This window comes from Phyllobates terribilis, unplaced genomic scaffold (assembly GCF_046119375.1).
Source record: "Phyllobates terribilis strain yellow unplaced genomic scaffold, ASM4611937v1 Scaffold_5__5_contigs__length_657084704, whole genome shotgun sequence".
NCBI classification, from domain to species: domain Eukaryota; kingdom Metazoa; phylum Chordata; class Amphibia; order Anura; family Dendrobatidae; genus Phyllobates; species Phyllobates terribilis.
The window spans coordinates 454617707-454632964 of NW_027362765.1; the positions used below are offsets into that span (position 1 = coordinate 454617707).

Consider the following 15258-nt stretch of genomic DNA (forward strand, 5'->3'; position numbering starts at 1 on the left):
GTTTTTTTTGCTGTATAACAAATTATCCTCGCTCTGATGGAGCCCCATATGTAACGTTTCCTTGAGAGCAGAGGTAATCTCTGTAATAAGTAAAATTACACAGTTTTAACAAGCACTTTGCAATTTTACCCATTTATGGTTTTGGGAAAAACCTTTTAAACAAGGGTCAATTCTCAAGTGTAAAAAGACCATTTACAGTTAAAAAAAAAAAAAAAAATGTTAGCAAAGTCCCACTGAAGAACGGAAATCTGAGTGAAACTTTATAAAGAGCAAAATTTGAGAAAATTATTTATATCACATAAATAGAGGCTTTTTTTCCCCATAAAACCACAAAGCGCAGCTTACATCAGTCTGGATAATATCCTCACTTCCCGAGCCACAAGCCGTAACACCTGCTGGACACCACTATGAATGTAAGGCCAGTACTATGAGAAGAGAACAATCGGCCATTTTCCCAGTCTTCACACTCCCACTTCCTGTAGTACAGACATTCTCTCTTCTTGGACCGCTACCACTTCTATCGTAAGGGATGTGTGACGAAGCCAACACACAGTGTCTTAAGTAAGGAAACGGAGGCGGAATAACAACATGGAACCCACAAGTGTGTGTGTAAGGAGGTCGGTCAGGAAACATTCTGACGCCAAGACCAGGAAATATAAGATATATTTATATCCTTACTGCCAAGATCTACGAAAGCAGAAATACATCTGATGATGTTACAGCTCCAGAATACCTCATATCAGTAGGATGAACAAAGGCTTTGTAAGGAATATCGTTGTCTTGTTTTATGTGCAACACTTGGCAATTTATTTATTTATTTATTTATTTTTTAAAACTGTTAGCAGCAAATGACTGTTCAAACAAAGCACAAGCCCTTGGTGCACGCTTGGCGTGGCTGAGCAGTTCAGTGCATCGTTCCACCTACTTTATTTTTCATCCATCGCTTCCTTCCTCTGCATCTTGTAAAACCATCAAGGAAGAGAATGGTGGAGATGGATGGAGAACAAGTAGGTGGGAAGGTGAACTGAACTGTTTAAACACAACAAAAGTATCCCAAGTGCCTGGTGTTTGAACAGTCCTTTAAGACTTCCTTTAAAGAACAGAATGACTGTTCAAACCAAGTACAGGCGCTCTGTGCATCATGGCGGGGCCAATTATTAAATACACCTTCCCATCTGCAAATACTTTGTAATAATACAAGAACTTGAGACAATCCCGTAGACAGAGCAGCAATCTTCTCTCTGGTTCATGTACAGCACTTGACTTCGGCCTATTCCAGGGAAGATGAGGACTTTCAGCAGTGACCCTCATAGTTTTTACCTGCCTCCCAGTTGGTCTTTCTTGCTCTCCTTACAGTTGTGCATTTATTCTGATATTGTGGTGTTACACAGGTTTACAGACAGCCCGAGCTGCCATAATCTCATAACCTGCAGAAGAAAGGGCTAGGCCACCTCAGCTACTTTCCTGCAGGCAAAGCTTTGATCTGGCAAACACAGGAAACAAACCCAGTCAACCCCTTCTCATGATTTTAAACACACCCCAGCATCCGAAAGAAGCAATCGCAAGATAGAAAACCATAATCTATAGCCTAGGTTTGGCTAGAGACGGAAAACTCTACAGGCCAGGAGCTTCACAACACGCTGTGCTCTGTACAATGCCAGATCATTCACATTTCCATTGCAAGCCTCAAAAGTCTGTATTCCAACCAGAACCCCAACAGACATTAATGTGAACAAAGCCAACAGAGCCACGGGGGACACAATAGTATTCTTTTTCCGACTTGCACAAAAACGTGGTTAACCACAGAGGCCATTCTGTGTCCACAGTGACTCCGTCAGATCCATTCAATGTAACGTCTCCATCGGTAAGCCCAATGTAACGCTCGGTATATAGCACTGAATAAGTGTGAACCTAGCATAACCTGGTCCAGTGTATACAACCAGCACATACAGGCCTCATTCACATTACTGATTTATCAGTGTCTGTAGACAGAAGTGGCCCCAAAACAGATTTATACTGTGTTTTTCTCTTTTAACAGGGCTCTTCCACTAGGATTTTGATATCTAACCTGACAGCAGCCTAAAGTAGTGGCAGAAACCCTGATTCCAGTGATATGTCACTTTCTGGGCTGCTTGTTGTAGTTTTGATAACAATCACAGTTTTAGAAGCTGGAAATCATCACTAGAAGACTAGTAGACCTGCTGCAACCACGCCCCCACCACTGATTAGCTGCTTTCTGCCTATGCACAGTATACACGTAATTCTGCCAATCGGTGGTGTGGGCAGGGTTACACAGAACGCAGCATTTTGAGAACTGGGAGATCTGCAGTAGAGAAAACTTAATCAAAACTGCAGCACCTAGCATCGCCAGAATCAGGTTCTCTGTCCCTACATCAAGGTGCAGCAAAACTCTGGCGACAGATTCCCTTTAAGGGAAGTCATCACCAGACAGGCAATGACCTATTGTTTAACTAGGGTCTTTGCGCCTTTTTTATTATTATTATACACACGACATGCAAGGGATCAGGAATGCGGGGAACTTCAATGGCAAGTTATAAAGTTATATGATGTCACATGCAGGAAATACACGATAACACAAAAAATGGCCTCAATATGCCTTACAAACGCTCTGTATCTTGTAAAACTGCTTTTCTTCCCTTCTCAAAAGGTTACGGTAAGTTCCTCTTAATTGATATGTATTTTTATACAAACAGAACAAATCATATCACGCCTCAGTCTGCTTCTAGGATAAAGGGCCAATAAATACATTGTGGGCCAAGTGGGCAGCCCTCCATTAGAGCGGTACATGTGAGGGGCCACAGAAACAAGAACAAGACCTCAATGAATTTCTCTCCGTAGCTGAACATGCAGCAAACATTAGGGTCATTGTTCTGCCACAAGGAAACAATGGCAGGACGCACAATGTTCCCCCCCTATTCTCCGTCTTTCCTCTAGCACGGTTACATGGAATTACCCCTTGGAGGCCAGGGCTTAAGACCGGCTGGAGAAACTGTGGGCGCAGTGGATGGCTTTATGGAAAACAGGCACATACTCACTTCCCTTCATTCTGCTGCAGTTCCATTGGGAACAAAGATGGTCTTGAAACGTCCTATGAATATTCATAACACCTCAAATCTCAGCTGAAAGAGACTGCAAAGCTCAGATCCTGATCCCGAGTACAGTAGTGGAGAGCCAGAGACAATAGTCCATTCATTAGTCAGCCCTGGATGGCGGACGAGCCACTGGTCCATCGAAACTTTCCATTTTATGCCATAGTTTTTGTTTCATTCAGTTCCAAAAGTCCTGGGATATTTTCATTTGAGACATTATAGAACCTTGAAGCTTTCCCAAAACCCTGCACTAATCTAATCAGGGAAGGAAACTCATACGTGACAGAACAGACACTTCTGCATCTCAAGAAGAAGCCCCTCAGCCATCTCCAGATTGGAGAGGGAAGCGTGACATTACCTATGGGCCATACAAGTGTACACCGTCCATGTAATGCATGGATAACGAGAATGACAGCGCCGTGGCCAGTGGTCACCGGCGACCCTACAGGGGTCATTGATGCCAAGTGTAACTGCCACAATATAGGTGTCAAATATGACAGGCGTTACACAGTGCAGGTAATCGGTGGGGGTCCAAGCCCTGAGACCCCCTCCCCCGCTGATCGGTCAAAATACCGCTCTGAAGTCTGCAGTCACACAGAACGGTATACGGTGCTCAATGGCAAAAAAAAAATAAAAAAATTAAAATAAAGGTCTTACTTGGCCAATGGCCTATAATGGGCTGACCGGTTATGGGGCACGGAAGTCTCATGTCAGCCGACAGCTACTAGGGTCTTGGAGACCACTGTATTGTGGTGCTTCTTCATCAGGCCCATCCCGAGACACTTGGGCTTCCACATCCTAGTACAGACCCGGGACTGACAAATCTATATCAGACAGGGCAAGAGTTCACCAACAATAGAATTACATTTTATATTTATTTTGACCTCTATGTTGCTTAGTAGAAGGCTGCTGAGCTTGGGGAAGTTAGAGCAGTGATGGATCAGACAGCATCATACTATTTGATGGAGGTCCTAAAGGTGGGACCCCACTGATATTTTACATACTAGTGATCAGGGTCACAAATGAGCTGAACCTGAAGAAACGAGTTCAGTAAAGAAACAGACACCCATCTCATCACAAAGTAACACATGCACATTCATGCCCACTCCTGGCACAATATACTCAGGTTTACATATTTATAATGTCACGATACAGGACAGCTTCCAAGTAGTTTTTAAGGCATGAATGGCCCTTTTCGGTTTATGGGGCTTCTTCAGTAATCTCTCAGCCCTGCTGTACATTTCAGAATAATCTCTGTACTACGACAGAAGAGATGTTTTCAGAACCAGGATCAGATTGAAGTACAAAGAAGATGGGAAAGGTCAGTAATGACCGCACAATACCGCGAGAACCCGAGGTCCAATTCTGACAATTCACAAAGGATATAGGAAAGCGGAGCAGAAATAGGAGCAACGGAGATCAGAGACATTACTCATATTATCCTCAGATGAGACATTAGATACTGGAGTTCTAATTACTGCTTGTGCCTATAAATTACACATGGACGGCTTTAAAAGAGACTTTCCTTTAAAGTGAACCTACCCTTTTACACAAACCCTGTCGAACAGCATGGTGCTGCTGCCCTCCTCCTCCACAAGTTGAAAATGCTTTCAATGCACGTACCAGTCTAATATGTCCAGGAACTGTCATGCAATTGGGTGGTTTCGCTTCATCAGCATTCAGCCAGCACAATAGGTGCAGGAAACTCCTTTCCCAGCATGCACTGCTCTTAATATACAGTGACTTGCCTACTCAATCTGTGTATGCAGCATGAAAGACATGAGAACAGAAACAGAGACAAAGATCCCCTCATATTCCTGGAATCAAATCTCAGTGGCTGCTCCTTGAGAGGGAATACTTCTGAAAGCAGGCAGAGGAGAAGACGTTAGAAGCGAGACACCTAGTGAACAGGACATGGGAGCAAGTCTGGGGGCAAGACATTATTTTAAAATAAAGTAATTTGCAGATTGACTATCATATCTATCAAGTTAAATCAAAATGTCTGAAAGTACAGCGACTAGGATTTGTCCACATTTTGGGACAACTTTCCTTTTTTTCCCCCCCTTAAATCCATGCATTTGGGGACTAAAAATAACTTGGTAATTCAGTTTCCTTAAATTTTCCACCTTTTTTTCTTCCATAGCCTCTGTTCTGCACTTCTTATTGCTGGGTGCAGAATGAGTTAACTGAGAAACTATCAGGGAACACGTTCTGACAGGGGAGTTTAACATACCTCTCTTTTTCTGAGCTCCACTCTGCTAATTTCGGACAGTGTTGAAGTTGAATGCGTAGAAATAAAAAAAGCCTGTAAAAGCCAAACTTTGACGGAAACCCAAATGCAAATCTAATCAAGTCAAAATGTATGTATGCATGCATGTATACACACAGTTTCCAAAGTGGACAACCCCTTTTAAAGTTATAGCGAAATCTAATTTGTCCCAGAAGATGCTCTCCAGTCCCATTTATATAAAACTCCTGAAATTTAACAGGAGATTTCCCGGACAAAATTGTAAGCTTTTCTCCATAGCGGTAAACCATTTACTGCCAAACCGCTCTTACTCAGAAGTCAAGTAATTGGTCACAGATGGTGCAAGTGTGGTGACATTTATACATCATCTCCATGGGAAAACTGCTGGCCATACCCCCGGCTCTCAGACGTAAATGACTCTTAATTGTGGGAAACATGTTTTCTATTATATTTTACTTCCAGTGCTAGTTTGCTCATTTCTTAAAGGAAATCTGTCACCAGGTTTCTGCTATAAAATCTGAGAGGAGCGTGATGTAGAGACAGAGACTCTGATTCCAAAGATGTGTCACTTTGTGTCATAATTTATGTATAACCCCGCCCATATTACTGATTGGTAGATTTCTGCCTATGCACAGTGTACGCAGAAAGCTGCGAATCAATGGTGTGCGCGGGTTATACAGAGTTCAGCCTGCAGAGAACTGCTATATCTGCAGCAGATTAAAAAAATGTTTTATCAAAACTACAGCAAGCAGCACAGTAAGTGAAACATTGCTAAAAATCAGGGTCTCTGCGAGAATTTCATGCTGTACTAAGATGGGGTAAGAAAAACATGGTGACAGATTTCCAATAGGTTTCTGAACCTACAGGACATGCACGCCATTGGCTGAAAGCAACAACCAATGAGTACGTTTTATGGAGGACAAAAAAAGCCAAGTCAGCAGACAGCACGCCGATCACCTGAATAATGAGTGGGGATTTCCAAGGGACTTAACAAGACACTGAGCGTCTGTTTTTCCCTTTCTTGCATTTCTAGGGTGTGCCGCTGAGAACTACAGGTCCCATAAAACTCAACTACTTAGATGCAATTTAAAAGGCCACACGCTGGCTGGAGGGGGTCCAGTTCTTCCCAAAAGGGAGATCATTGATGACTAAACTGGTGGCCTGAACTCCTGGACCAGGACCATGTGATCAACATTCGGGACATCACCTTCACTGTACAGACCAGAACAGAATGGATTAGCATACGACACCCTTCATGGCTTCTCTCTTTCCCTTTTGGAAATCGATACTTTGAGAACCAAAGACCATTTTGTTTATAGGGTAATAGTCTTAAAGGGGTTGTCCAGGATTAGTAAAATATGACTGCTTTCCTTAAGAAACTGCAGTATCCCTGACCATGGATTATGAGGAATTGTACTGCTCGGCTCCATTCACATTAATGCCCCTGAATTGCAACATTAAAGGGAATCTGTCACCCCCTGGGAGATATGATCATATGGGCATACAGGTTATAGAAGTGTAAATGTATACTTTCCTGTATGGTCCATAGTAGAGGTCTGCTTGAGGAGAAATATGTTTTTATAAAATCTGTTTTCACATGCTTGGCGTCCAGGGGGATGCCAAGAAATCCCCACCTATCAGTTTATTTAGCATATATTTTACTGGGATTTTAAGTGATTTACCAACAGAAAGTAGCAAGGATTTGTGAAGTGTAAAAGAAATTATACAGGGTTTACTATGCATTTAAAAAATGTAAATCTGAAAATTGTCAGCCCCCTCTTCCCCAAGTCAGTACTTTGTAGAACCACCTTTCACTGCAATTACTGCTGCAAGACTTTTGGGGTCTGTCTCTACCAGCTTTGTAGCTCCTTGTCCCTACTGAAAAAAAAAATCATCCTCACAGCGTGATACTGCCACCACCATGTTTAACGGTGGGGATGGTGTTTTCAGGGTGCTGTGCAGTGTTAGCTTCCGACACACCTAGCGCTCTGTATTTAGCCCAAAAAGGTTCTACTTTGGTCTCATCTGACCAGGGAACCTTCTTCCACATACCATGTAGGGGACACAGCTAGCACGAGGAAGAAGGTCCTTTATACTTCACAAATACTTGGACTTTATGTGATCTGCCAACACAAAGTACCATGTAAAAAAAGGAGAGAACAGGGCGCAATGGGTGACTCAGTAATGCAATTTGTAGAGGGGTGTGAGAATGGCCACTAACCTTATGAAGTTGTGCACCTCTGCACAATCACAGTGTAAAGCTCCACAAGCTCCGCTCGGTTGGTGGCTGTCATCTGCTTTCAGCGGCGTTCACAGATCCAGATCTCACGGTGGTGGATCACGTGATCAGGTTAGTTGCGCATCCCGCCGAGATGGACGCCCAGCTTCACCAACACTCCCGGCAGTGTTCCGGAGGGGTTAGGGCAGCGCAGCTTGGAAACCAGGGTAGTAACTCTTAGTTAACTTCATCCAACAGGTGGTTGAACAAGTAAATAAAGGCAGCTCTACCGCACCCCAGCAGGGGGGAAAAGACAATCAGTGAATGTGAATAGCGGTATCAGAGCGCCAATAACAGGGCAAAAATTAATTAAAAATGACTGATTTATTAATACACACAACGCGTTTCGGTGGACAAGGCCACCTTCATCAGGTGCACAAAGTACCAAGTCACCAATTCTCTCCCCTCACCACACCCTCTCACCATGACAAAAGTCTGATGCTTTGCAATTATAGCTGGGGACGGGAGGGTGTCTACACAAAGCCTGATGTTCAGTAACTTTTACTACTTCATACAAATGAACGGAGAGAACCACCTCTCTACTGAGAGCATTACACAACAGGGCACAATGGTGGGATCCATATCAATTATTAAAAATGGCAAGTATTGGTCCTCCAATTTACCAGGCCTTGATGTTGCATTACAATATACAGGCCTAATAATAAAAGATGAACAAAATCTTCAAGACCCAATAGAAACCGTCCACATGGTGATGTGCGTTGTGACACTGAGATCGCAGTGACGCCTCCTTTAGTGTGACATAGCAACCTATGACCACAATACAGGGCCCCTCGCGACCATTTCCAAATGTGTTGTATTTCTGCCACTGGTAGCAAGTCATTTGCAGTTCACTGGCCAAGGACTTCAATGCAGGACACAAGTGACATGCGTCGTGCATGCACTTGTTACGCGATGATCCCTGAGACAGCGAGTCTCATTCTCGAGCCATGGAGACTTGATGGATCTGTAGGATGGTCGATCTAGTGCAAGCCTAAATAGGTCCACCCGGGTCTTCTCTGCCGTTCTCTTGATAGTATCAAGCCATCAGACATTGTAAATTGGTGGATTTTAACTGCGAATTTCACCCCCATTGCAATGCATAGGGTGAAATCACCTGCATGCAATACATAGAGATTATACTGTGGATCCACAACAAATTTTCTGGCACATGTGGATGTAACCCAAAAAGGTCAATATACCCACACATCATACACCACATAAAATCAATTACCCTGTGAATGATTCAATTGTGAATTTTCTTTTTCTTTCGTCCTACCTCCCATATAATCCTAGAGGCACAGGCCTACTGTGCCCAATGACAAATCTGGCAGTAGCTGCATGCCCAGTAAGATTTGCCCTTCAGGGGTCTGGTACAATAGCCTAGAGCTGCAGTAATAACCAATCTGATTGCCATTTAGCTATCCAAGCTCAAAATACAACAAGTGATCAAGCTGTATAGTCCGGAGCAGAGAGAAAAGCAGCCGCCCAGCGTGCAGGGTCTGCTAATAAGTGGGAGCAAACCAGTTCTACTACATAGAAGCAGTCCACGGACGAGCTCACTAGCTCCGTGCAGTTTTCACATATCTTTCTGCATGCCCATTCATGATTTTTCTGCCTCCACTAACAGGCACTGAACAGACAGCATTTCTGACATAGTGATGTCTGGTGGTAGCCGGTCGGATCAGATGTGTGTACTATAAAATCGGCAGCTAACCTGTGTGGTCACACATCTTTATGGTGGAAAAAAATAATCACCTATCCATAAGACTGGTGATAACGTGGCGATCGGTGGTGGTCCGACAGCCGAGACACGCACTAATCGACAGAACAGGGCACCTAATGAGTGGCGTTGTGGATGCTCGATAGCTACGCCATTCATTTCCCGTGCTCAGCTTTTTGCGGTAGCAGCAGAGATAATGAATGGAGAGGCGGTCGAGCATCCGACCTGCCGCTACATTTTTTAATGGGGATAAAAATGCCCTGTCAATGATGAAAAAAAATTTCCCATTCTGCCGATCGGCATGGGTCCCAGCAGTCAGACACTCACCCATAAGGGTAGATAGATGATAATTTGTTTTAACTGAACAACCCCTTTAAACACTCCCATGCACACTATACCAATATTGGTCAAACCTGTCAATTTTAGACGACCCTCAGATGTCCATGACAGTCTGCTGACTCTTCCTCTACCCAATGAAAATATGAATGCTCAGCCAAACTGAACGTGTATGGAAGGGTCAGGAGGGATAACTTATTGTTATCCAGAGGTGTATTAACACCTTTAAAAGGGATTTTCATGACTCCTTGCTTGGAAACACCCAGCAGGTGACGACCCCACTGTACAGCCGTTGCGCGGGTCACCTGGAGATTTACCACCAGGAAGGATGGATCACGGCGCCTCTTATCACACTGCCAGAAGCAAGGGAATTTGGTTTGGATGGAAATCTATTCTTCTAAGTCATGACAACCCGAGGCATTGTAGGGGAAAGAGTCAGCACCTTACCTCCCAACAGAGGACATCTGAGCATTGATATTCCCAAAGCTGCTGAGCCAAGATGTAATCCAGGGCAGGACAACTAGGTCAGCAATTTACTGCAAAGTCGCAAACTAGAAACTAAATTCAATGATGCCGGGGCAACAACTGCTGTGCAAAGAAATACATAGTATTGTATGTTATCTTGTGATCTGCAGACACAAATCAGAAAGCAGCAATACAATAGCTCTCTGTGCAGCCCAGGGCTTGGCTAGGGGCATAGGAACATTTCAAGGTAGCAACTAACTGAGCTACTAAGGTCCATAAATGCTTTTAGCCAATGTTAGGGGACAGAAAATCACACATACCACCTCTTCCTGATCAGTGGGGGTCCGATTGATGACATCCCCTTAATCCTCACAAAGAAGGGACTGCATCGCTACTTAACAGATACGACCCTTCTCAGTCAATCCGCTGTGCAAAGAACTACGATGGGCCAAATCACCCAAATTCAGGGGCCGCTAAACTGAAGGGACAGTGGTCCCTTCCATCCTTCAGGCTGAGGGGCTCCAAAGCATGGACCCCCAACAATCATGCCACAGATATGGGAAGACGCTGCAGATGTCCACCTTTACAGAGGTCTGATGAAAAACAATGTACTTAGGCGTTCACCAAGTAACAGGGACAGCATCCAGATGGTAGCTAGGAGATATGGATGGAAAATAGACAAAAAAAAATAAATACTCTGCGGTTTGAGAGCGTAACCAATTACAAAATCGTTTGCAATCTGAGGGCAACATTAAATAGGGGCAGAGACCCTGATCCAAGCATTATGTCACTTACTGGGCTTCTTGCTTTAGTTTTGATTAAAAAAAAAACCCTCCATCTACTGCAGTTCTGCTAGTCCTCTCAGTGATGAACCCTGCATAACCCCACCCACATGACAGCTTTCTGCCTATGCACAGTGTACACAGAAAGCTGGCAATCAGTGGTGGGGGGCGGGTTATACAGAGATCATGAACATTGAGAGCTATATAGAAGAAGCTCATCATTGGAGAGAGGACTAGCAGAGCTGCAGCCGATAAAACAGTCATCTTATCAAAACTTCATCAAGAATCCAGGAAATGGCTCTTTCACACGTCCGTGATCATCTGTCTGATCTTGGATCATAATGCACGGACTGGCCGCACATCGCCTAGCGAGAGACGCACGGCCAGTCTGTGCATTACGATCCGAGATCAGACCGATGATCACGAACGTGTGAAAAAGCCTTAATGCCGCATTCCCACTTCTGTGTGTCACAGTCAGAGTATGGCCCACCCGTGGTTGTCCTGACCCGAATGTTATATTTCTATGAGGCTGTCAAGTTCAGGTCATGAAACTCGTGGACGGTCCACGCTTGGACTGTGACACATGGTTGTGTGATACATTATTAGATTTTTTTTATACTGTTCTCAGATGGAGCAGCAAAAATCTGGTGACGTGCTTTTCGACCAACATCAATATTCTGACATTATTTCAATAGTATTTTTAAGCCAAAAATCTGAAGTAGAATCTATGTAGAGAAAAAAAAAAAACACAAGTGAAAGATTCCCACCTGATCCGTTATTTGGAACCACTCCTGGTTCTGGCTTAAAAATAATGACGTGTGAATAAGGCCTTAATAGTCTCATCGCAGACAACTCTATCTTATATAGGAGCCACCATACAACATTTGGTTATTAGAAGAGAACGTGTAATATTACATGGCAGTCAGTTAGGTAAAAGGCATCCGTATCATATGCTATAGAAATAGCTGCTTTTATACCGAGGCTCATATACGCAAGTTTGTCTTGATGAAATAAATACATTTAAAGAGGACCTGTCACCAGGTCAAAAGTGGCCAGAATGTCCTTACTGTCCAGTTCCTAGTACACTGCTGCGCTCATAATATAGCAATGTTTTAAGGAACCTAAAACTTTGTACCTTGTGACTCTTTAATAGTTGTCTGTGACATATTATAAGGGTAAATGCAATAAAATTTTACTTGGAGAGGGGGAAGGTGGGGGGTAGTGTCCAGAATTAGCTCTCATTTTACTCCCACTGCTCCTTTTATTTTAGTGTTACATTTTTATGGTCTTCAAGAGGGAGTGTGGGTGGGGTCCACAGATCCTCCAGGGCGTGTCTTTAGGCTGCTCTGCATAATTACCTTGTGAGCCACACCCCTTTGTAAAAATTAAAATAATCAGCACAAAAAAACCAAACAAACACACACACCTGATTTAAGGGGAGCAAGGGAATAAAATAAGGGCAAAAACTGGAATCTTCTGACCTGGTGATAGGTCCTCTAAAATGGTTTTCCTGTAATTTACACGCACCGCCCATCCACAGGAGCATAGTGAGGCTCGGAGCATAGTGAGGCTCGGAGCATAGTGAGGCTCGGAGCATAGTGAGGCTCGGAGCATAGTGAGGCTCGGAGCATAGTGAGGCTCGGAGCATAGTGAGGCTCGGAGCATAGTGAGGCTCGGAGCATAGTGAGGCTCTTCTATGACGCTATGGTACAATTTATGTGCTATATGCAATTCTACAGTAATCTCAGAAACACTGAAGTGAGAGCGGGAATCATTAATTGTGGGGAGCCTCAACTGAAAAGTGACTTGTGCAACATTTTTGTAGACCTTGTCTTTCACGTTCCTCCTATTTTAAAGTGCTTGCTTCTGTGGACGCAACATCTAGAAGCTAAAAACCTGTAGAGACCTATGATGTATCACAGCTGAGAGTTTGTTCCAATTCTCCAGTGTACACAAGGCTGTTATCTGGTGCATGCATTAAATGGATCTATAAACCCTCATTTACAAGGTAAACATAAGGTCATTGTCACATGTCCGATACTCAATGTCCGAGTACGGACTGCCATATCCAGACCAGTCGCGGGTCTCCTGACTCCAACTCAAGAGCCTCAAAAGCATAAGAGGATGTTGAATCCTGGTCAGGAGACCCATGGCCGGTCTGTACATCGCAGTCCATATCTGGACGGTGAACATTAGATGAGTTAAATGAGTGGCCTTTTGGCCACAGTCTGACAGGTGCACGGCGTGGTAAAGTGGTATATGTTTTTTAACATGAAGAGACAGACGGCACCAAGTGGCATCCAGTGAATGTAGACGTCTGAGGCCTCCGTTGGTGGATCCTGATCGGACACCACAGGACACAGTGTGACAGGAGATTTAGTTACCGCAGTGCCACGAGTGCAAATCCACATGATCCGGTATTGTGCCACGGGGTCACTAACTCTTATAGCTTGCAAGGCACATGTGAATACATTCAGATGCAAATCAAATTTCCATTCAATGTCAGCAAGCAGAGATTTTGAAAATGGTGAGAAGAGGAAAGACAAAATACTCTGCAATGGTCTCAACGAAAGTAACTGGCAGTAACCCGGTGATCCTCGGGATGACCATCAGTTGTCCCCATAAACCTGGTGACATCGGTGCCTTCTGATGTGACCAGAATACCTGTCACTGACAGCAATCACAGATTTTGAAAATGGTGATGAACTGAAAAGGTGAATGACGACGGTGGAGAACTTTTCAAAATAAACCTTAAAAGACTATTTGCAATAAACAGGATAACTCATTTAAGAAATAACGGTGGTGGTTAAAGCAATTGCTGCAACCCCGACCACCCCGGACGAGCACCCGCAGGCCCCAGTCCGTGGCCCCCGGCCAAGCCCCCTCAGACACCAGTCCGTGGCCCCCGCAGGCCCCAGTCCATGGCCCCCAGAAAAGCCCCCGCAGACCCCACAGTGTGACAGCTCATTTTGCCAACCCACAGTCACAGAGTGCAGCAACCTGTAGCTCTCCTGCAGCTCTGACTACTACTCTGGGCATTGCCTACTGCTGGGAGTTGTAGTTCTTGTGACCAGTCCCAGCTCGCACAACACTTCTCTGGGAGTTGTACCGTGTCTCGCCCCCGTCTACAGACTACACACCCATCTCCTGCTGCAAAGCACAGAGCAGCCGTAAAGCGCTATGCACGTTGTCTGACCTGTACAGAGCAGTCTCATCGCTGTGCGGCCGGTGCACGTCCCGGGAGCCTCCGGAGCCCTCACTGCTCTCACCACTGCTCTCACCGCTGCTCTCACTAGTGAAGTCCGGACATCACTTCTCAGCCGCTCCCTCCTCTCTGCCGTCCAAGCCTCGCACTGACACTTCAAAGATGGCCGCTACTGACAATTGAGCAGCCAATCAGAAGGCAAAGAATGCGTGACGTCACCGCCGTCTACCCTCCCCTGCCTTGTCGCCGCCTGCTGTGGTGACGTCACTCGCAGACATCACACCTTTTCCCTGCCGCTGTATATGGGGTTTTAGAGCTGATCATGTTGTATAAATGTGATTAAATTGCACATTTGTCTATTAATCTGTGTAATCAGCAGTAATTGTTTGTGTCTCCTGTAGAAATACAAAATATATTTACCCCTTTAATATCTCAGGTAGTTGGAGTTTTAGGGTATGTTCACATTGTCCTTCCTTCCACACCTGCCTAGTGGAAAACTGCAAATCATATATTACCTGGGTCCAGCTCTGGTTCCCCTCCTCTCATCCTGTTTTGGCTGGAACCATTTTGTTATGGTGACAGCGCACATCACCACTAGGGCCGGGCAGCACGTGCTGTATAGTAGTCAATAATTTGGGGACTTCTCTTCTTCAAGTGGAACTATTATATTATAATTGTGGATATGACTCGCCCCCTGGGCCGTGGGGCACCCGGAACCGGGCTTCAGTGCAATGTTGGGGATAGTAGTGGCAACCGGATCCCGTGGCTCAGGGTGGTCAGACCAAATGCTGTGGCAGTCTATTTGTAGGGTTTTGAACGTCTGACTACGCCACCCGTGGATTGCGGTCAGGGATGACCGCCGCTGCAAGGCAGACCGCTGAGGCTGGTGTTGGTATGCAGCACAGGGATAGGATAACTCCCCACGGGAACAGTGTAGCCTCAGGGCAGTGTAATAGGATGCTGGGGGTGATGGTGCAGGCCGCAATAATAAGGGTTCAGAGTCTGCTTCAAACAGTCCAGGGTCTTTATTGTAGTTAGTACTAATGACCCAACAGGAGTACAGGGTAGGAATGGGCCTGAGCGTCTGAGAGCATTCGGGCGAGCCCCACTGGTC

At 44.9% G+C, this 15258-nt stretch overlaps 1 protein-coding gene across 4 annotated transcripts in view; it reads right to left on the bottom strand.

Moving 5' to 3' along the window:
• The window catches only part of PLEKHA1 (pleckstrin homology domain containing A1), a 47908-nt gene extending 33579 nt beyond the window's left edge, over window positions 1–14329 (bottom strand). For 2 of the 4 annotated variants that reach the window (XM_073685356.1, XM_073685357.1), the window contains exon 1: window positions 14136–14328. The gene's annotated coding sequence lies outside the window, so the exon portion shown is untranslated. Of the gene's footprint in view, window positions 1–14135 lie in introns of all 4 variants that reach the window. The other 2 variants (XM_073685355.1, XM_073685358.1) reach the window with 2 other exon arrangements.
• Between the last annotated feature and the right edge of the window lie 929 nt (window positions 14330–15258).